This window comes from Mustela lutreola, chromosome 4, assembly GCF_030435805.1.
Source record: "Mustela lutreola isolate mMusLut2 chromosome 4, mMusLut2.pri, whole genome shotgun sequence".
NCBI classification, from domain to species: Eukaryota; Metazoa; Chordata; class Mammalia; order Carnivora; family Mustelidae; genus Mustela; species Mustela lutreola.
Genome location: NC_081293.1, coordinates 180,029,516 through 180,051,110, shown reverse-complemented (window position 1 = coordinate 180,051,110; position 21,595 = coordinate 180,029,516). Strand labels below are relative to the sequence as shown.

Genomic DNA, 21,595 nt, shown 5'->3' with positions numbered 1-21,595 from the left:
AGGCAAGAGGGGAATGAGGCTGAGAGGGTGTGGGCACCTTCACATTTAAGAGAAGCCAGAGAGGAAGAAGGAAAGATGGATGAGGATATAAATGTGAGAGTTTGTAAGGGATTCACGAGGGAAAGAGGATTCAAGCTGGTAGGTCCTTATTTTCTCTGTGAGGCAAGGGACTAAGTCATCTGCTGAAAAGGGAACCCAGCAGTCAGTAGCTCTGGAACAATGGCGAAGGTGTGGAAGAGGCCTTGCTTAGGGAGAAAGCACCTTGCAAGGACAAATGAGGGGGTGACCACTAGTGTTTGAGAGCCCAGCTAAACTGAGGCCCCACTCAAATATGGTGGCACCAATCAACACGACTCATAAAGCACTTTCTGTGACTTTCCACAGCAGCCCACAGACACTCAAGTGGCCAATACATAGCTTTGTTTCCTTGTTTTGGGTTTTCTCTTTTCTTGAGAGTCAACTTAGTTTTGTTTGTTTTTAACTGTGGTAAAATACACTATATGGGTTTGTTCAGGCTGCTGTAACAAAATACCCTAGACTGGGAAGCTTACACAACAGAACTTTATTTTCTCACAGTTCTGTAGGCTAGAAGATGTCAGTAAGTTTCTTCTGATGCCTCTCACAGCTTGCAGAAGGCCACCCTTTCAATGTGTGTTCATACGGTCATCTCTCTATGCCTGCAGCTGTCAGTTATTCTCTCTCTCTCCATCCAGATTTCCTCCTCTAAGGACACTGGTCATGTTAGTGTCCTAGATGTTCATGCCCTAACAACCCCATTTAACTTAATTACCTTTTAAAAGACCTTATCTCTAAATACAGTCACATTTTGAGGAGCTGGGAGTTAGGACTTCAATGTATGAGTATCAAGGTGATACAATTCAACCCATAACATGCATACAATATAAAATATATTATCTTGACCATTTTTAAGTGTATAGTTAAGTGTTTGTTCCCTCATGTTGTTGGGCGTGTGTGTTGGGGATAGGGTGCCATTTTGTAATATGCCCAGAATATTCTCTTCTCCTAACAAGGCCTGTCTTTAAGATGAACTATTTCACCAAAGCCTAACTGACCTGAAGGAAGGAAAATACGGAGTTCTAGCCCCCTCTAGTCTTTCTGTCTCACCTAAAGGGAGGACGAAGAGATTGAGTTGCACTTGTAAAGGTCACAGCCTTCAACTGAGATCTAATCATCATACTTTATGATATTTCCCCTCCCCCTCTTCACAACTCAAGCATCAGAACCAAACCCAGATATGGCAGGGATACTGAAACAATCAGACCAGAATTTAAAATAACTGTGATTGCTATGCTAAGGACTCTCATGGAAAGACTAGTGAGCTTGAAGATAGGGGTCAATAAAAATGTCCAAAACTGAAATGCAAAGAGAAAAAAATATTGAAAAAAAACAGAACATCCAAGAACCATAATACTATTACAAAAGGTAAAATGTACACATCAGTGAAATACCAGAAGGAGAAGAAAGAGAAAGGAATAGAAAAAAGAGCTGAAGCAGAAATGACTGAGAAGTCCCCAACATTAATAACAATGTATCCATTTTGGCTCTCTTGGCCATGCTCCAGCTAAGGATAGGCCAGAAATCCTAGGGAGTTAGATCCCAACAATAGCCCTCCTTCAGTGAATCGGTAGAAGCTGGAGGATAAATACCCCAGCTTCCTCACTCCTTGGTTGAGACCCCATGAGACATGTTTTACACTGTTTCCCAAAGTTCTTCGGCAGGATCCAGCCTCGATGCCCACAACAGGCCCCTGTTGTATCACATACCTTCTGTTGCCTTCTTTGCCTTCCCTGTCTCACTTGCCCATCTCCAACCAGGGCTTCCTGGTATCACTTCCCAAATAAAAGGCTCACCCTCAAATCCTTGGCCCCAAGATTGCTTTCCAAGGTACCCAGCCTTGTTCGTTATGATGTATTACTTCTATGGTAGGGGATGATTTGAAAAAAAGAATCGCCCCATCTATAAGGTGTTTTCAAGCATGAACCTAAAGACAACATTTTAGCCCAGTGTATTTATATTATCTAAATAGCCGTCACTTGATGTATTTGGAGAGCAGAGACTGGAAGATTTACATGAGGTAGAGTTCTTTGAGTTGGATATTTGATATTTTGGTGACCAGGCCCATTGTAATGCAGAAGCAGAGCAGGAAAACTTACAGTCTAGTTGTGGCCCTATTATCAACTGACCATGTGCCTTATTTTTTTGTACCATAGGAGTAGAGCAAATAAAACATTGTCCCTTTTATGCAAATAAATCAAGAGTATAAACTGCTTTGAGGTATTTAAAATTCAAGATATATTGTTATGGTATTTTTTGAACAGCTATGTGAAGTTAACTTTGTATTTTTACTTGACATACATTCATATTGCTGACTTTTTTAGAGATGACCTTACATGCTGGGTAAATACAAAATTTGAATATAGTTTTAGATTATAAAGAAAGTGACTGAAACTCTGAATGAGAAAAAATTGTCTCACTGAATTTAAGACCATCTTAATGTTTGTGAAGGAAAAAAGATTAGAAGAACATGTATTAAAATTATAAAGTAATTTGTATATAAATGGATAAGCTAGGTTTGGGGTCTTGTTGGTTTCTGTTTTTCAAAATTTTGTTTGTATGATTACATTATTTTCATAATGAATACAGTATTTTAGAAGAAAGTTTGTAGAAGCAGAGAATACAAGATCTAATTAAAGGAGAGCTGCTTTAATATTCAGCTATCTGCTTGTTTAATTTGAAACTTCCACAATAGGAAAAGAAGACCCAGTAAACAACTGTGCAAAATGTTGTCAACCACTGGGTTCTTAAATAGAGTCTCTTCATAGATTAAAGCATATTTTTAATAAATTTTTAAGTGACATGTAATATAAAAGTGCAAAAATTGGATGTACAGAGCTCAGTGAAATTTCAGTCAACTCACCTGTGTAAAACCATCCTGTTGGAGAACTAGCACATTCCCACACCCCAAAATCCCACCTCCTGCCTCTTCCTGGCCATTACCACCCAGTCGTCCCCAAAGGCAACCATCAGCCTGACTTCTAACCTCATATGGCTGTTTCTGAAGTTTATGTAAATGGAAATTATAGTATGTATTCCTTTGTGTCCCGGTTCTTTTGTTCAACCTAGTTTGTATAGCTCATTCCCGCAATTTACGACTATATCACAATTTATTTATCATCCTGTTCTGGGCATCTGAGATATTTCCAGTTTCGTGTTATTATTAACAATGTTTGTAGGTTCTCGTGCATGTCCCGGGATGCACGTATGGATACACAGTTCTGTTAAGGAAATGGAAGGAATGGAAGTTCTAGATCCAGGAGTGTGTGCTATGTTCAGTTTAGCAAAGATTCTCTGTTTTCTAAGGAGTTATCCCAATTTCCACCTCCACCAGAGTTGTGTGAAAGCTGGAGTTCGTCCACATTCTTCCTCAGTTCTTGGTATTTTCTTTTCTTTTCGTTTCTTTTTTTTTTTAATTTATTTGACAGAGAGATCACAAGTAAGCATAGAGGGAGACAGAGAGAGAGAGGGGGAAGCAGGATCCCTGTCAAGCAGAGAGCCCAATGCGGGCCTCGATCCCAGGACCCTGAGATCATGGCCCGAGTCAAACGCAGAGGCTTAACCCACTGAGCCACCCAGGCGCCCCAGTACTTGGTGTTTTCTAATTGTTCCCATTCCAGTGAGCAGATGTGGTATTTTGTGGCAGTTTCAACTGGTATTTCCTTCTTCACTAAAGAGGTTTAGCACCTTTTTTCCATCTTGTTGACCATCTGTACAGCTTATGAAATGTCTGCTGAAGCCTTTTGCGCAGTATTCTATTGAGCAGTATCTTTTTCTTATTGATTTGTACGAGTCATTTATATATTCCGGATGCGAGTCCTTTGTGGGTTATATATTGTGCAGATATCTTCCCCCACTCTGTGATTGTCACTTCACTCTCTTCGTGGTGAATGTTGATAAACAAAATAATTTTTTTCTTAATGGCTTGTGCTTTGTGTGTCCTGTTAAAGAGATCTTTGCCTACCCTCAGATCATGAAGATAGTTTCCTCTAATACCTTTTTGAAACTGTATTATTTAAATTTTCACATTTAGATCTACTGTGTACATGGAATATATGTTTGTGTTATGATGTGAAGTAAAGGTCAAGCTGCTTTTTTTTTTTTTAAAGTGAGGGTATTCACCGGACCCACCATCATTTACAGATGACTGTCCTTTCTGCACTATTCTGCTTTTCCAACACATAAAACAAGTGATTGTATATATGTGAGCGTTTCTGGACTTGGGCTCTCTATTCTGTGCCGATAGATCTTCACAGATTCTTTTATTCATGAAAGACTTACAGAAGGAGAAAGGGAAAGTTTAGGGGCATTCATTATAAACATATATAAGTTATAAAATGTATTACTATCATTTTATTTGCTTTAATTTCAAAGTTACCTGTTTTTCTTTTTAAAAACAAACATTCAAAACCATCAGCTAATTTTTTTTTTTTTTTTTTTTTTTTTTTTTTTAGTTCTATAGATTAGTATAGATAAAAGGGTACGGAGACCAAATCCAGCAAGCCTCAAAATGATTCTCCCTGGGGCGCCTGGGTGGCTCAGTGGGTTGGGCCTCTGCCTTCGGCTCGGGTCATGATCTCAGGGTCCTGAGATCGAGCCCTGCGTCAGGCTCTCTGCTCAGCAGGGAGCCTGCTTCCTCCTCTCTCTCTCTGCCTGCCTCTCTGCCTACTTGTGATCTCTGTCTGTCCAATAAATAAATAAAATCTTAAAAAAAAAAAAAGTGATTCTCCCCCGGGGTGCTTCATGCCAACTGTTGAAAGCACTGAGTTTTGAGTTTTTAAATTATTCCAACAAAGGTTACAATGCTTTATTAGAAACTCATTTGTCTAGAAAGCAGTTTATATACAAACAATTTTTAGATTCCAATAATGGTAGCATACATTTCATAGTTTAAATGTACTGGGATATGACAAGTGGCACTCAACTTCGTTAGTATCTTTGGAGGGAAGTATCAGCTGCTTTGTTTTATTGTGTTTGGTTTCACACTGGTTTATTTAGGGGTTCCGTTTTCATTCCTCAGATTTTATGCATTTCTCATGTGCTTCTTGACTCATTCATTCATCCATTTCTGAAGGGCCACTGACTGTTATCTTGATCAGCCAACCTTCTTCATAATAAGATTTGACAAGTCCTGGATTTTCTACAAGAGCTTCACTAGTTTCAGTTAATTCTTCTGATAAATAAGAGAGTTCACTAGCAGCTTACACACTTTCCAAAGCACCAAACTCACCTCACTTGTTCCATTTTGTCCAAACTTTAGGCAGACTGCAGTAAACATCTGTACAAAATTGCTGTGCAAAATTACTGATTCCCACTCTTCCAATACCATTTTCTGTTGTTACCCATTTGTGCTGGGCTGTGAATTGGCACATGGAGAGTGGAGGGGAGCCTGGGTGCAGCGTTTGGATGGCCTGGTCCTCAGCCCCCAGGGGGCCACCCAACGTGGGCACTGGAATGGGCAGGGAAGGGGTGGGCAGGGGAGCAGTGGGCAGGGGCACAGCGGGTGCAGAAACGGTGAGCAGGTGGCAGCCCACGTGCACCTCACAGCTCCTAGTGCCATGTGCACAGAGGTAGGAGATATCGACCACTTAATTTGAAAATTTTTTTCAAGTTTTTGAAATATAGATTTGTGGCTCAAGCATTAACTTGTATATAAAGTTATGCAAACGTTGACCTGTGTATTTAATTTCCATCTACCCTAAGAAGTAACTACTGCTATTAGTTTATCTTTCAGATATTTTTAATGCATGCATAAGCTACTATGAAAAAATATTTTTACAATGATAGTATGTTCTGTACACTCTATTACACCTTGCTGTTTTTATACTTAACATATCTTAAATATTTTCCTGTAATAATGCAAGAGAGATTTCCTATCCTTCTTACGGCTGCATAGTGTTCTATTACATTTCTGTATGGTCACTTAATTACCCTGGTGAGGGACATTTTGTTTGTTTCTAGTCTTTCACAATTATAAATAATACTACAAAAAGTACAAGTAATACTACAAAAAGTAGTCTTGCATGAGTGGCATTTTATTTGTGAGGGACTGTAATTGTGGGATAAATGTCCAGAAGTACATTGTTAAGTCAAGGGGTTTCCTTGACCAAAAAAATGACAAATTCCCTGAGAGGTTCCAGGTTGCACTCTCCCCACCAATGGAGGAAGGTTCCTCTTTCTCAGGAACTGTGCTAGGATCTTATAACCTCGTAATTCCAAGACAGGGCTCACACAGAGTCTTCCAGTCCAAGTCTACACTTATTAATTCAGAGGAGAGGCCACAAGCTGGGTCAAAGGAAAGCATCCATGGGCTTTTTGCTAAAGAGAGAAGAAAGGATGTCCTCTTGTTGCTCTGATTGTGCGGTGGAAGAATCAAGTAAGTCTGGAACTGCTAGGGTAGCCTTGTCTGCTACCAAGGGTAAGAGGTGTCTGGGAATCCTCCAGTCCAGGCAAAAGCAGGGCCGAGAAATGGCGAAGGAGGTAAAAGGGCACCTGAAACCGATCTTGCCTAAATCCAAGAGGTTATGTGTATCAAGAACACCTTAATCGTTCGCTCCTTTTCTTTCTCTTTCTCTTTTCTCCTCCTCCTCCTTTTTTCATCTTCTTCACTTACTCCAATTTTAGGGTTTTTTGTTTTTTTTTTTTCCCTACAACTCACAGTCTAGAGAGACTTCAACACAAGTCTCCACCTTCAAGTTCTTAAAATAATTCGACGTTTTAGTTTACCGACCAAGATGCTCTATTTCTTCTTTTCCCTTCAGCTTCATTCCACTCTTCTTCCCTTGTGGGTTTTCTGGTACTTAACTCTTAGGTAATTGATGGGTCATCCAACATTGAACATAATACCTCCAAGGCCCCTTTGTAGGGACTATGGGAGATGCAGTCCTTTCCCTTGAGGTGCTAAGGCCCTGGGGAGAGAGCCAGGCTTTTACACAGAGAAGGGTGGTCAGTGCCATCAGGAAATCACTAAATGCCTGATACAGTGAACAGGAGGCCAGAGGGAAAAGGCCTCACTTCTCCCTGGGGTAGTCACAGAAGAATTCACGGAGAAGACAAGACTTTTGGTTTTTAGGGCTTCGGATAGTACATTGACATGGTCCAAGATCAGAAGGTTCCTATAATATACAGGTTATAGCTTAACCATGTGGAAAGGGCACAGCTCAGTGACACTGAGTCCATTTGTATACTGTGTTACCATTCCCACCATCCAGACCCAGAACACTGCTGACATTGCACAACTGAGACCATCACTGTTAAGTGCTAACTCCTCCTCCCCACTCCCCACCAGGCCTGGCAGCCACCATTCTACTTCCTGTTTCTGTGAATGTGACTGCTCTAGGTACCTCACAAAAATGGAGTCAGACAGTATTTGTCCTTTTATTTTACTAAGCATAATATCCTTAGGGTTCATCCACGTTGTAGCATGTATCAAAATGTTCCCCCTTTATACTTTTTTTTTTTTAAAGGAGGAGGGGCCGAGCTAGAGAGAGAGAGAGAGAGAGCATGGCAAGCAGGCTTCATGCCCAGTGTGGAGCCCAGTAGGAGGCTCGCATCTCACAACCCTGAGGTCATGACCTGAGCAGAAATCCAATCGTATGCTCAATCTACTGAGCTACCCAGGCGCCAGAATGTTCTCCCTTTTTAAGCTGCCTAATATTCACTGTATGTGTGTATCGCATTTTGTTTAACTGTTTGGGTTTTTGAGAGTTTTTACTCTCCTGCTATCCCATTCCTTCCTAATTTATACCATCAAGCAGTTTTCTAGAAGGTCAAGGCTTTATGTGACTCTTCTTTATTGGGCAGAAGGACCCACTGGCATGACTCTCTTTTCCCAGAGACTACAAGGAGCTGAACTCCAACACCTCCAGAGGCCAGAGTCCTCCTCCTCTTAGTTAACTTGGTTTCTTCAAAGAGACACTTCCTTTCAGGGCCCTTTGGGATTTCAGTCTTCTCCGCCCAGAAGTCCTCTTGGGACTGAGCTCCCCACGCTGGCCCAGAACCCATTAGCATCCAGCTGAGCAGTTTCTGGCAAAGGCCTTCTGAGTGGATTTTCTTCATGTCCCTGGCAGGGATCTTCAGGAAGTGCTGCCTATTCTCACCCTGCCCCACTGACTGGGTTCCTGAGGCCTGTTGTTTTCGGGCCCACCCTCAGCTGTGTCCTTTCAGAGGCTTTATATTCCTGGGACCCTTTGTGTTACCCTGGGGCCTTTGCTCAGTCTTTCACAGCAAAAGGCTGTGAGTAGTCTCTTTCTCCATTGCTTTTTTACCTTCTTAAAAAAACAAGGGGACAATTGTACTGTAAGAGAATGCCCTTGTCCTTCAGAAATACCGTCATGTGACACACGTGGTGAAATCACCAGGATGCAAAGGGCTGCGGGCAAGCCCAGGTCCTGGGGACGAAGGGGTAAAGGAGCACGGTGCCTCCGGTTGGCAGAGGATTCAGAAAAAAATCCATCTATAAGCATATAAGGAAAAAGGATGATAAAGCAAATGGGTAAAGTGTTAACAACTGATGAATCTGCTGCTGTGCGTTGAATATCTCGTGCTCTGACGTTTGTGCGCTGAAGGCCCAGGCCCCTGGGGGATGGTATTGGGAGGCAAAGCCTTTGGCAGGTGATGAGTTCCTAAGAATGATAATGGGCAGAGTCCCTGAAAGTGGGATTAGTGCCCTTAAAAATGAGACCCAGAGAGCTCACCCCTTCCATCCTGTGAGGACCCAGAGAGAAGATAGTTGTCAGTGAATGAGGAAGTGGTCTCCGGCCAGACACCAAATCTGTTGGCACCTTGATTTTGGATTTCCCAGTCTTCAGAACTATAAGAAATAGATTTCTGGGGGCACCTGGTTGGCTCAGTGGGTTAAGCCTCTGCCTTCGGCTCAAGTCATGATCTCAGGGTCCTGGGATCAAGTCCCACATCGGCTCTCTGCTCAGTGGGGAGCCTGCTTCCTTCTCTCTCTCTCTCTCTGCCTACTTGTGATCTCTGTCTGTCAAATAAATAAATAAAATCTTAAAAAAATAGATTTCTGTTTTTAAAAATTATTTTTTTTTAAGATTTTATTTTTTGACAGAGAGAGAGAGAGATCACAAGTAGGCAGAGAGGCAGGCAGAGTGAGAGGGGGAAACAGGCTCCCTGCTGAGCAGAGAGCTGGATGTGGGGCTTGATCTTGGGACCTTGGGATCATGACCTGAGCCAAAGGCAGAGGCTTAACCCACTGAGCCACCCAGACACCCCAGATTTCTGTTTTTATAAACCACTCTGTCTGGGGCACCTGCAAGGCTCAGTCCGTTAAGAGTCTGATTCTTGATTTCAGCTCAGGTTGTGACCTCAGGGTTGTGGAATAGAGCCCCCTGTCTGGCAGTGCTTAGGAGGGAGACTGTTTGTCCTTCTCCCTCTGCTCCCTCCCCTCACTCATGCTCTCTTTCTCTAAAATAAATAAAATCTTTAAAATATATTAGGGCACCTGGTGGCTCAGGTCTGCCTTTGGCTCAGGTCATGATCCCAAGGTCCTGGGATCGAGTCCCGCATTGGGCTCTCTGCTCAGCAGGGAGCCTGCTTCCTCCTCTCTCTCTGCCTGCCTCTCTGCCTACTTGTGATCTCTGACAAATAAATAAATAAAATCTTTTTAAAAATATGTGTGTGTGTGTGTATATATATATATATATATATATATATATATATATATACACTACTCAGTCTATGGTATTCTGTAACAGCAGCCCAGACAAAGAGGGAAATTCTAAACACAGTAGATTATCTGATACGTTTATATGAAAAATTGGATTGAAAGGCTGTTGGAGGGTGTGTGCCAGAGAAAACAAATTAAATGAAAAACCAAGGTAGATATTAACTATGGGGAAGGGGGGAGGAATTGTATAAACAATGAAACAAAAGCGCAGTAAATCAATAGGCTCAGCATTCAGTTGCTCCCAGTGTTTGCTGATGGCCTGCTATGGGCCAGGCTTGTTCTGGGGCCCCGGGGGTCATAGTGGTTAACAAAGTCCCTTCCCTCAACAAATATGTAATCAGGATTTACATCAATAAATACATAATAAGATGTCAAAGGGTGTGTGTGTGTGTGTGTGTGTGTGTGGTAAGTCTGTGAAGAAAAGAAAAGCTGGAAAGCAGATGGAGGGAAAATAATCTGGAAATACTTCTCAGATCAGGTGGTATTTGAGCAGATCCATGAATGAAATGAGGAAGGATTTCAGGCAAACATCGGGGAGGAGAGTGTCCTGCTAGTTGGAAGAACAAGTGTAAAGGCCCTGGGACAGGAGTACGCTCAGCGTGGTCCCCTGTTGGAGGAACCAGGGAGGCCGTGATGCTGGAGAGGAGTGATGGAGAGGGAGACAGGCAGGGGAAGAGGGAGTCAGGTCCTGTAGGATTTTGTAGGACCTGGCAAAGACCGGAATGATTCAGAGTCATAATGAAGTACACACGGGGTACTGATCTCACTGAAACTTGTGGTCAGAGGACGGAGGTCATGCAGAAATGTCAAACCCTCACCTACTGTAACAGAAAGTCAACAGAAACCATCTGAAGTTGGTACAAGAAATATGAGAGTAAGCGTATTTGGAAATATGGAGATAGATACCAGAAGAAATAGCTGAAAGAACTGACCATGGTGCGTCTGGAAAGGCAAGAGCAAGGCGTGGCAAAAGAGACCATTGCTGACCATTATGAGCATTTTAGTGTCATGTGATTTTTAAAGACCATATGCCCATGTTGCTCTGACAAAACCAAAAAAACAAAACAGGAAACAAAACCCTCCAAAAACCCAAGCAGTGACCTCCCGTGTCCTAGTTTGACAGGCGATGGCAGGGATGACCGTCTGTGACATGGAAGGTTCGCTGTGATTGCCCCTCGGAGTTTTGGAAACTGCTTGGAAAAGCCCTGAAAAGGCTGCTCCCGCCACCCCAGCGCCATCAGCAGGGGTGTGAAGCAGATCTCTCTGGAAGCACACCCTGGGCCTGCCCCGCTGCTTCGACTCTTCCTCACCAAACAAGCTTGGCTCCTAGAACCAACTCAGTTCAGCGATAAGCAGCAGCCACAGATGGGGCAGGCTGGGGACTGTGATAAGGGGTGGGACAAGGTTTGAACTTCAAACCAAACCGACCAAGGCCTTCTTGCTCTACTTCACAATGCCGTGGGTCCTGTTCAGTGGGAGAAGTTACGAGAAAAGAGAAATTAGGTTCCCTGAGTGTTCACTGTGCTGTTTATGTGCTGGAGGCTTTACATACATTTTTTCATTTAATCCTCACAAGCAGCCCTGTGAGTTTAATGCCGCTAAACCAGATACTGAAAAAGAGTTAAGATGGTAAATGTTATGTGTATTTTTACCATAATTTAAAAAGAACAGTGACAACTTTGTGTGGAAGGTATTATTTCTGTTTTCCAGAAGAGGAAGCGGAGAGGCTCAAGAAGTAAAATACCTTGTTCCAGTTGCCCAGCCAGTAGGTGTCAGAGACAGGTGCATCGGGCTTCGATGACTTTCTGCGCTGTTGGGAGGTCTCCGTGATAAAGCAAACGCTAAATGAAATGGAAGGAATAAGGTCTAGGAGGAAAGTGTAGCCTTTCTTTAGTCTCACAATTTTGTCAGCTACCAGCCTGGTGCTCCTCCCCGGAGGAGTGGGCCAGTGGGGGGTGAGGTATACCAGTGAACATCACCCCCCCGCCCCCACCTTGGAACTCTGGGAGAAGCTCTTCATCAGTCTGCTTCCAGCCCTGAAGGCCATGCGGGGGAGGGTCTGCAAATATCTGCAGCAAATGAACTTGCAGCCCTGAGACTTCTCAGATACTCCACGGGAGGCTCCTCTCACTTGATTTCAGGTTCTGAAGTAGCTGAATTTTTAGATGATGCAAATCCGATTCTTTCCCTGCAGGAGTTGGAGGAAATGACAAGTGCTTGGTAGAGGGCAAAGAGAGCATCAGCATATCATTAAAATGCAGTTGGGAGAGCAGAGTGTGGGGGGGTGCTTGGGAGGGCAGGTGAAGGGGTGAAGAATAATTAGGATAATAACACCATCAAATACTTCTGCAAAGCATGCTGTGTTTGCAGGCACCGTTCTAAGTACTTTCTGTGTATTAATTCATTTAACTCTCATAACCATGCTATGAGGTTATTATCAGCTATTATTAGTTAGCTAGATAGTACACAGTTTATAAAGCATTGGGTGATCCTGTATGCCAATTTCTACCTAAGAAAAGTATTATTTATAATAGACAACAACTAGAAGCCACTTGAGTGTCCAGCAACAGGGAATATTAAAACCATGGAATTTATGTAGCCATAATGTCATCTCATTACCTCCCTTAATCTTTACAACAGTGCCAGAAGAGAGGGCCTAATAGGAGCCCATTTTACAGGTATGGAGACTGAGGCTGAGAAGCCTTATAAGGTTAGATTTAAAAGTAGATTTGAGGGGCACCTGGGTGGCTCAGTGGGTTAAAGCCTCTGCCTTCGGCTCGGGTCATGGTCCCGGGGTTCTGGGATCGAGCCCCGCATCGGGCTCTCTGCTCAGCAGGGAGCCTGCTTCCTCCTCTCTCTCTCTCTGCCTACCTCTCTGCCTACTTTTGATCTCTGCCTGTCAAATAAATAAATAAAATCTTAAAAATAAAAATAAAAATAAAAATAAAAGTAGATTTGAATGAATGAATGAATGAATGAATAAAGTAGATTTGAAACCCAGCCCAATCTAACTTTGGGACCCAACCTTTTCCCTATGATGTTATCCTTCCTTGAGGCCTGGAAGATCAAAAGTACTGCACAAAACTGCCATTCACCAGGATTACAGTCATATAAAACCTGCAGCTGTGGGCAGATGCCCACATGACTACACTAGATGAACTAAGGAAGGGGGTAATTTGAGCAAAGTAGGTAAAGTTACTCTCTCTGAGTAAGATTCTCACAGGAGACCCAGGACAAGGCCCTCTTCCCCCGACCCCCCCACTCTCACTGGTAACAGCCCCGTTTAGCTGTCCTCATACTGTGTGCCACTTTGAGCATTGGGGCCTTGGTGTCCTGGGTTCCAAAGTGAGAGAGGTGACAGAAAACAGAACTTTTCCTTTCTCAGGTTCCCCTGGGACCTTCAGACCTGCCCTGATACTCGATTTGCTGAAGTCACACCTGCCTGAGCAAGAGACCGTGGCCAGGGTGTCTCTGAGGCTGACCTTTCAGTTGTGTCCCACACCTCAGGGAGCCCGGGACCCCACTCACGCGGTCTCCTCCCTGTGTGGACCCTGTGTCCCTCCTGTGCACTATCAGTGGTCCAGTGTGCCTTGGGTGACACTGGGCTCTTTTGACCCAAAGCAGACCTCTCACCCAGAGCCTGTCAGCATAGCAAGTTTACACATGACGGCAGAGGGGAGACAAGACAGGTTTGCACTGAGGCCACACCACGTCCTCAGCTTTCTCACTAGGCCTGGCTTCCCGCCATGTCTCTGGCTCTTCTTCCTTTCTTTCTCGGGTCCCCTTGACTCTTCTCTCTACACAAACCCAGGTAGGAATTCCTCCCTCTGCTTCACGCAGAACCCCTGCCCGCCTCTCCCCGCCTACTCCACTCCCACAGGTCACACCAGCCCCCAGGAGATTCGGCAAAGGTTTATTCCTCCTTTCTTAAGAGGAATTCTAGTGACAACTGTTCAGGGAAGAAAAAAAAAATTGTTTAAGCCATTTCGGTCATCGGAGGTCAGCTTCCCCAGAAAACAGACTCCGAAACAGAGATTTGTGTGTAGGACGCTTAAAGGGACATGCTCTTGGAACAACCCCTGTAAGAAACAGGGGAAGCAGGACTAGACAGAAGGAGACGTTAAGCTTCCATGCACTCGCAATGAGTCTTTACCCAATCTCACAGAAAGTTCTGGAGCTGGAATGGCCCCTTGGAATTATGCCATTGATCCAACGGGGTCAGGCCTTCGTACTCTGCTTTCCACACATGCGCTCACTGGTCATTCATTCACTGTGGGTCAGATGGCCCAGTCGGCTAAGGACCAGTCCAGTTAGGGACATAGCAGGCCAACTCAGCAGCTGGGGATGGAGCGCCTCCCTCCCGTAAAGGTGGGAAATGGATGGCACCACAGCAACCGCTACAGTAATAATAATTTTTTTAAAGTGTGAAACAATCTCAGTGCCTCTCTGTTGGGGTTTTGATAAATACCTAATGGTACATCCACACCCAAGAATACTATGCAATTGCTAAAACTTTGTTTGTTTACCAACATAGAGTGGTAGTCAGGATATATTCTTAAGTGAAAAAAGTGAGTAGCAGAACAGAACTACCTCATAAATCCGGTTTTATGTATAATAAGCAAATAGTCTAAAGGGAGCCCAAACTTTTAATACTACCTCTGGAGAGGTGATTATACCAAAAAAATTAACAATAAACATTTATTGTAATAATCTTGAGAGTGAAACTTTTTAAAAATATATTTTATTACTTTTTAAGGATTTATTTATTTATTTGAGATGGGGAGGGGCGGAGGGAGAGTGGGGGAAGAGCCCCAAGCAGACTTCCCACTCCGGCGCAGAGCCTGACCTGGGGCTCGATCCCACAACCCAGAGATCATGACCTGAGCCAAAATCAAGAGCCAACGGGGTCAGGCCTTAACCGACTGCACCACCCAGGCACCCCTGGAAGGTTTTATTTTTAAGTAATCTCCACACCCAGCAGAGAGGCATATCTTCCAGGACTGAGCCAGCCAGGCACCCCAAGAATGAAACTTTTCTAGAAAAAAAAAAAAAAATCCTAGCCAACTGAAAGCAGGTAGCTGTTGATGAAATGTAAGTCAAGGAAGTGACTTTTCTTGCTGCTGACTTGAATTTCTCCCCCCATCAGTTTTCTGTAAGAAATAGTGTTTCTCCCCACTTCCTGCCTCAAGTTGTGTGGCAGCCCCTGTGGCTCCTGAGCTGCTGTCACATCCCATGTGATGCAGAGGTGGCTGCAGGCATCTAATGGGGAGCCTATTGGCTTCGTGTCCAGTGTAGAGGTCCAGGAGGAGCTGGGGTTGTCCAGCTTCCCCAAAGCCACGTGACAAATTTCCAGGAATCCTGGGCGGCTCTCTCTTCACCCGCCATCCTTGTCATCGTGGTCGCCACAGTAACAAGGACCACTTATTGAGACTTTGCCATGTGCCAGGCGATATTCTTTATAATCGGTACCGCCTTTCTTCCTTATGACAGTTTTCCAGATGATTGTCTTAGTTTCCAGGCAAGAACCTGAAGTCTTTGCCCAACTTTGTGAAAATACTACAAACCAATGAATTGTGCACCGTACGTGGTGACTTTTGTGGTGTGTGACTACCAGGTCAATATAGCTGCTTTTAGAAAAGAGAAAACTGGGGCATCTGGGTGACTCCATCAGTTGAGTGTCTGACTTTTGGTTTCGGTCAGGTCAAGATCTCAGGGTGGTGGGATCAAGCCCCCCCCTCAGGCTCCATGCTGGGCATGGAACCTGCATGAGTCTCTCTCTCTCTTCCTCTGCCTGTCCCCCATTTCCCTCTCAAATGATAATAATAAGAAGAAAAGAAAACTGAAATCTATATAGATTAGATAACTTGCCTGTGATCACAGAGGTACAAAGTGGCAGGACGGCGTGAGCAAGAAGGAAGCAGACAATGGAATCTGGGCAGTGTCTGTCACCCCAGAGCCTCCTGACTGCCTAAGGTGGTCTGTGGTTCTCAGTGTCACTGACTACCCCGGTCCGCGGAGACAACGGGTCTGGAGTAGGGAAGCCATCTGGGCAGTGACTTGGTGGTCTTCTCGGAGAGGGGCTTTCACAGTGTGGGGTGGGGGAGGGGCTGGTATGAGAGGGAGTGAGAAAAGTAACATCCGTCACTGGATGCCCCATGCCCAAAACTCTTGAGGTGTGCATGAGGTAGAACAGGGGCCCAGGGAGCTGCTGGGGTTTGTCTCAAATGTCCTGGGAGCATTGAGCTAAGGTCACAGAGACTGGGATGTGGGGTGGAAGCAGTTGATGGAGGGGCTGCATGGGGCTGGGTCCTCTATCTCTGTCTTCCCCCATGCTGGAATCTGTCCTTCTGCGCAGCCCGCATGCCTTTGGAGCAGAATCCAAGCCAGGGGCATGAGGATGGCTGGAACTACACGTGCCTGTTCTGCTAACTAGACCATCAGCATTATCTTGAAATAGTTGGTGTGAAAAAGTTTGATGGGTTTGAAATCCTTTGCCTTATCACAAGAAATTTCCATAAGAGCTGTTAAACTCTTTAAAGATAATTTCAACTGCTGTAAAAATTTGAAGGGTGATAAAAACACTTTAAAATTTTTTATCTCCTTCTTGGGCAAAATTTCTCATTGATGGTGATAACCAACAACTTGAATAGATCATTATTTTAAAATCTCCATTGGCAATTATTTATTGCCATTATAAGGCATATAAAAAAGATATAAAAGAATTATGCCCGTGCTATTTTTACTATCCTCACTACAGACCAGTGCTGGGCCATGAGGCAGCCACTGGCCACATGTGGCCACTGAGCACTTGAACTGTGCCTGCTCCAGATGGAGATGGGTTATATTCCACCTACAAGTAAAAATACACCCTACACTTAGTAAGAAAACAAGAATGCAAAATATCTCATTATTAATGTAATTATTATTTAATAAAATATCTCATTATTTAATTTTATATTACATATTGAAATCATAATATTATGGATATATTAAGTTAAATAAATAGACTATAAAATTTTTTTAAAGTATGTTCATGGAAATAAGCTCAAGTTTCTCATTAAAAATTTGAAAATATTTTATTTGGAAAATTTTATACAAATTCAGTATTTAATATGTTCTCTAATGACTTTATATTGTATTTTTATACTTCTTTAATATAAAGAAAACATAATTACTTTTTCCATCAAGTCCCACACAGATGTCCCCAAATCCCCTCCAGTTTACTTGAGCGTGCTATAATAATGTGGATGTTTCCTACGAGTGTGATGGCATGAAATTATTTCAGAGAAGGTATTTTTGAGCATCTATATTGTTCAGAAAGATCCTTTTGAATACCTTGAAGGCTTATAAAAGGCATTTTTGTGCATCTCTCCATGCCAGGCACCATGCTGGATTCTGGGGATGCACAGCTGTGCATATGCCATCATGTATTAATATATATAGTGACAATGGTGGGAGGGAAATCTTTGTCGTCCCACTAAGGAAAGGAGCTCCCAGCAGCCTTCTCTGTTGGCTGCAGCATCTTAGTGAGACCAGCCACAGGGCAGTGGGCCTGGAGGCCTCTCTGAATGGAGTGAAAAGGAAAGGTGGGGGCCTTTTGCTTTTTTGAGCTTTATGTTGAAGGAGGGCTGCTGGCTGGCTCCTTACGGCATGTTTCCACAGCATGAGGCTTCCTCTCTGTCCTCCCATAAACTCCAGAAGGCCTGCCTCAGCTGCCCAGCGTCTGTGCAAGGGTTTCCTATAATCATATGCCTGAGACAAGGCATGTCACGAAATCAGAGGCCAGGCTACCCGGGTGCTTGTAAACTCGGTTATTTTTTACATGTGTGACTTTGGCAAAACATTCCGTTCTCATTATGGGCTAGCCTGATGCCAGAGCTGACTTTCTGTTTCCAACTTGCCCCCCCTCCCCGGGGGAACCCCCGCATTCTCTGTGAATGGCCTCTGCAATGCAGGGTGCCGCCCCATGCCCTCACTTGCATAATTTGAGATGCAAGCATTTTCTCAGCTCTTCCAAAGCAGAGCCTGGGAGACTACCCATCTGGAAAATCGTCAGAGAGCTCTGAAGGTGACGGAAATCAACATTAGATCCCAGACTATGGAGTCACTTCCTGGAAATGCAAAGAAACAGTAGGGCATCTGTTCCGACGAGTATTACTTTCTCAAATTCTGTGTGGTCTTGGGCCTGCTCTGTGACGTCATTTCATCATAACTTTCTCCGTCTTTGCCCCGAAATACCCATGTAACTGTGCCTCGAGCAATTGATGTACAAGTGAAGGTATCGGTATATACATTATCATAAATATTATGTATATGTATGAATGTACAGCAGAAGTGATATGCTTAATCATAAGAAGTGTTGTATTTTATCTATGTTTAAAAAGGAAGGAATTTGCTCAAAGGCAAACCATCTAATGTAACTAGGCAAGGAAGAAGCTTTCAGGACTTTCAAATATTAACTGTTTCTCCTGTCTAGGAAATGCTATAAAGTTCAAATTAGTTAGGAATGATGTATGTTTTTTGTTTCAAACACCTAAGACATGCTTTTCAGATATTTGTATTGCCATATTCTTTTAATTTTTTAAGACTTTATTTTTAAGTAATCTCTATACCCAGGATGGGGCTCGAACTCACAAGCATGAGATCAAGAGTCACATGCTCCACCAACTGAGCCAGCCAGGCCACCCCTATATTGCCATATTCTGTTTTTTGTTTTGTTTTGTTTTTTTCTTTTCTGAGAGAGAGAGAGAGAAAAAGAGAAAACAAGCAGGGAGGGGCAGAAAGAGAAGGAGAGAGAATTATAACTAGATACCCTTCCCGGTCTGCTGAGTACAGAGCCTGATGTGGAGCTCAATCTCAACCGTGAGGTCATGACCTGTGCTGAAATCAAGAGTTGGACGCTTAACTGACTGAGCCACCCAGGCTCTCCATCATATTCTTAACTGAATGCTTTGAAGGACTACATCCAATTCTGCACCCATATCCCCTGGTATTGCTTTTTGGCCTTCCTGGAAATCAGTGTCTAAAAAACAAAGACTTACTCAGAACTTGAAAAAAAGAAAAATGTGTTGTATTGACATGACAGGGGTCATAGGTATTTCTTACTGTTAACTTGTTTAAACATTTTTTAAAAAGATTTTATTTTTTTTAAAGTACTCTCTATACGCAGTGTGGAGCTCGAATGCACAACCTAACATCAAGAGCCACATGTTGCACCAGCTGAACACCCCAGGTGTTTTGACTATTAAATAAACATTTAAACCTTTAAAAGGTGTCCAGTTAAAGGGAAAAACTAATAAAGCCCTTTGAATAAAGCCTGTTAAAAGAATTTCAGCCATTTAAATGCGCAACAATAGGGGAAGACTTAAGTAAGTCCCAGTAGAAAGGACAGTTGTCATCATCATTTTCACTTTATCAATGAGAAAACTATAGCACAAAGACCCAGTAAGCCACTCAGCAAAGATCATAGAGCTAGTTAGTGGCAGAGTGAGGATTTGAAGATTTTATTTATTTATTTGAGAGAGAGACAGGGAGAGAGAGCATGAGTGAGAAGAAGGGCAGAAAGAGAAGCAGACTCCCCATGGAACTGGGAGCCCAATGTGGGACTCGATCACGGGACTCCGAGATCATGACCTGAGCCGAAGGCAGTTGTCCAACCAACTGAGCCACCCAGGCGTCCCCAGAGTGAGGATTTGAACCCAAGACTGTTGGGTCCTCAACCAACTGGCAACCTATGGGTTACCAGACAACACACTGGCCCACAACCACCGCAAGTTTTCACAGCCAAGCAACCATGGGTGGGGCTGTCATAGTTAGAACCTTCTAAAGGGGAGGCGATTTCCAGCATCTCCCACAGCATTGGGATGTACACCCAGTTTGTCACACAACTGTCCTTCTAGGACAACCTCCAGGAGAAATGCTCTGCCTATATATAAAGCTTATTGTACAGGTGATCGAACCATCGTAAGTATCTGCTAACAGAGGAACAGCAAAGCCAATTATGGTACTTCTGTAGATGAACTATTTGGGCAGCTTTCTTAAAATGCAGATCCCTATGCACCAGTAAGGAAATATCTCCAACCTACACTGTGACACGAAAAAGCTAGTGGTGGGGTCATTAGTTAAAAAGCTGTCTTGTGGGGCGCCTGGGTGGCTCAGTGGGTTAAAGCCTCTGCCTTTGGCTCAGGTCATGATCTCAGGGTCCTGGGATCGAGCCCCACATCGGGCTCTCTGCTCAGTAGGGAGCCTGCTTCCTCCTCTCTCTCTGCCTACTTGTGATCTCGGTCTGTCAAATAAATAAATAAAATCTTTAAAAGAAAAAAAAGCCGTCTTGTCTGAATCGTAGAGAAACATTTGTAAGGATAGAAGCCAAACTGTTCAAAGTGGTTTACCTCTGAGGCATTGGTGGGGGGGGGGGGGCGGAGAAGGAGGGAAGGGAAAAATGTTGGCTTGTCCTCTATATAATTCTGAATTTTCTAATTCTTTATGGTGAGTGTGGGTTACTTCTATAATTAAAGAAAAAAAAACACTACTATGGAAAAAATGTTCCTTTTGTTGACCAAGTTTTAATGATATGGGAAAATATTGTAACAAGTGAAAAAAAAAATCAGAGCCTGAAATTATGTATACGAGTATGATCTCAGCTGCAGAAAAATGCACTTAAAATCTGGAAAGGAAATGTATCAAAATGTTAATAGGCACTGCCTCTGGGTGGCAGGATTATAGGTGGATTTTTTTTCTGCTTTACTTTTCCATACTTTCTCAATGTGCCTTATTAGTGTTAGAAAAAGAAAAAAAAAAAAAAAAGAAGAAGAAGCAGCAGGTCTGCCAAAGGTGTGTAGCAGGTTGTAAAACTGAAGCAGCCTCTGGCCAGGCTTGTGGGGGGGTTGCCCCCAGATTTCTGACCCACCAAGGAGCATGTTCCCTTTGCGGAGAGGGCAGATGAGGAGTAAAAACAGGTTTTCTTCTCATTTTCTGATTATCCACTTACCTTGACGGAGGAAAATGGAGAGTCTCCAGGCAGAGAGGGGGAGACCCCTGACGGTGAGGTTTCCGATCCTCAAGGGCAGGGCTGGGCTTTGCGAGGAACGGGAGGATCACCGTGGCTGTAGGGGTGCAGTTCAAGCCGAGTGACTGGGTGCAGGTGGGGGAGGGCAGGCGGGCACCACACCAAAAGTTCTTGTGTTGTCCCCCAGAGACAGCGGGGGCACTGCCATGACACAGTGCAGAGCTTGGGGTCACGTGGTGGTGGCGGCAGGGAGCGCAGCTCTGTCACTTGACCCAGATGGGCCACTTCTTGAAGTGTCTGAGACTGCGGGGGCACTTTCCGGAGCAGTCATCATGGCAAGGTGGAGGACTCTGGAGAGAAGTATCTTGAAAGAGTACTTCTTTGAAAAGTGATTCTTTTGGTAAAGAGCTCTTGGCCTTTGTGCCAGTTCCGGGCCTGTCGGGCGTGCTGTTCCTTGCTCTCCTCCTGCTCCGCCCTGTGATAGACAAGGGCTGCTTCCAGAAGGCTGTTTCCACGCCTCCTAGGTCCACTGACTTCGGACTCAATGTGGCCAGTGGGAGACACTGTGCAGAAGCTGGAAGACGGGAGTCAGGGGGAACCTGGGGGGGGGGGGTGGTTCTCCTCCACACTCTCTGCCTCCAGTGAGGTCTCTGGCAGCCAAAGAGCTTCCTCTGTCACACCAGCTTCCACTGAAGAACACTGGGTTCCAGGTACGCCCCTCCTCTCTTTGTCCCCTTGAGGACTGGGGCAGTGCACTTCCTGCCACCGCGGACCCCTGCCTTCTTGGCTTCCCAGCCAAGTCTTCCGTCACACGTGTAATCAATCCT

The 21,595-nt window shown here is 44.0% G+C and overlaps 1 long non-coding RNA gene across 4 annotated transcripts; it reads right to left on the bottom strand.

The window, feature by feature from the left end:
- Positions 1-6,089: 6,089 nt before the first annotated feature.
- LOC131829752 (uncharacterized) lies at positions 6,090-21,543 on the bottom strand. Of its 4 annotated transcripts, none has more exons than XR_009352976.1 (4): positions 20,751-21,510; positions 11,754-11,948; positions 11,505-11,601; positions 6,090-8,530 (listed from the first exon to the last, which is right to left on the bottom strand). It is a non-coding gene; the product is annotated as an uncharacterized LOC131829752 (long non-coding RNA). The 4 variants fall into 4 exon arrangements; XR_009352978.1 differs by having other exon boundaries at positions 6,090-7,190; positions 20,751-21,503; XR_009352977.1 differs by having other exon boundaries at positions 11,505-11,948; positions 20,751-21,543.
- Positions 21,544-21,595: the final 52 nt, after the last annotated feature.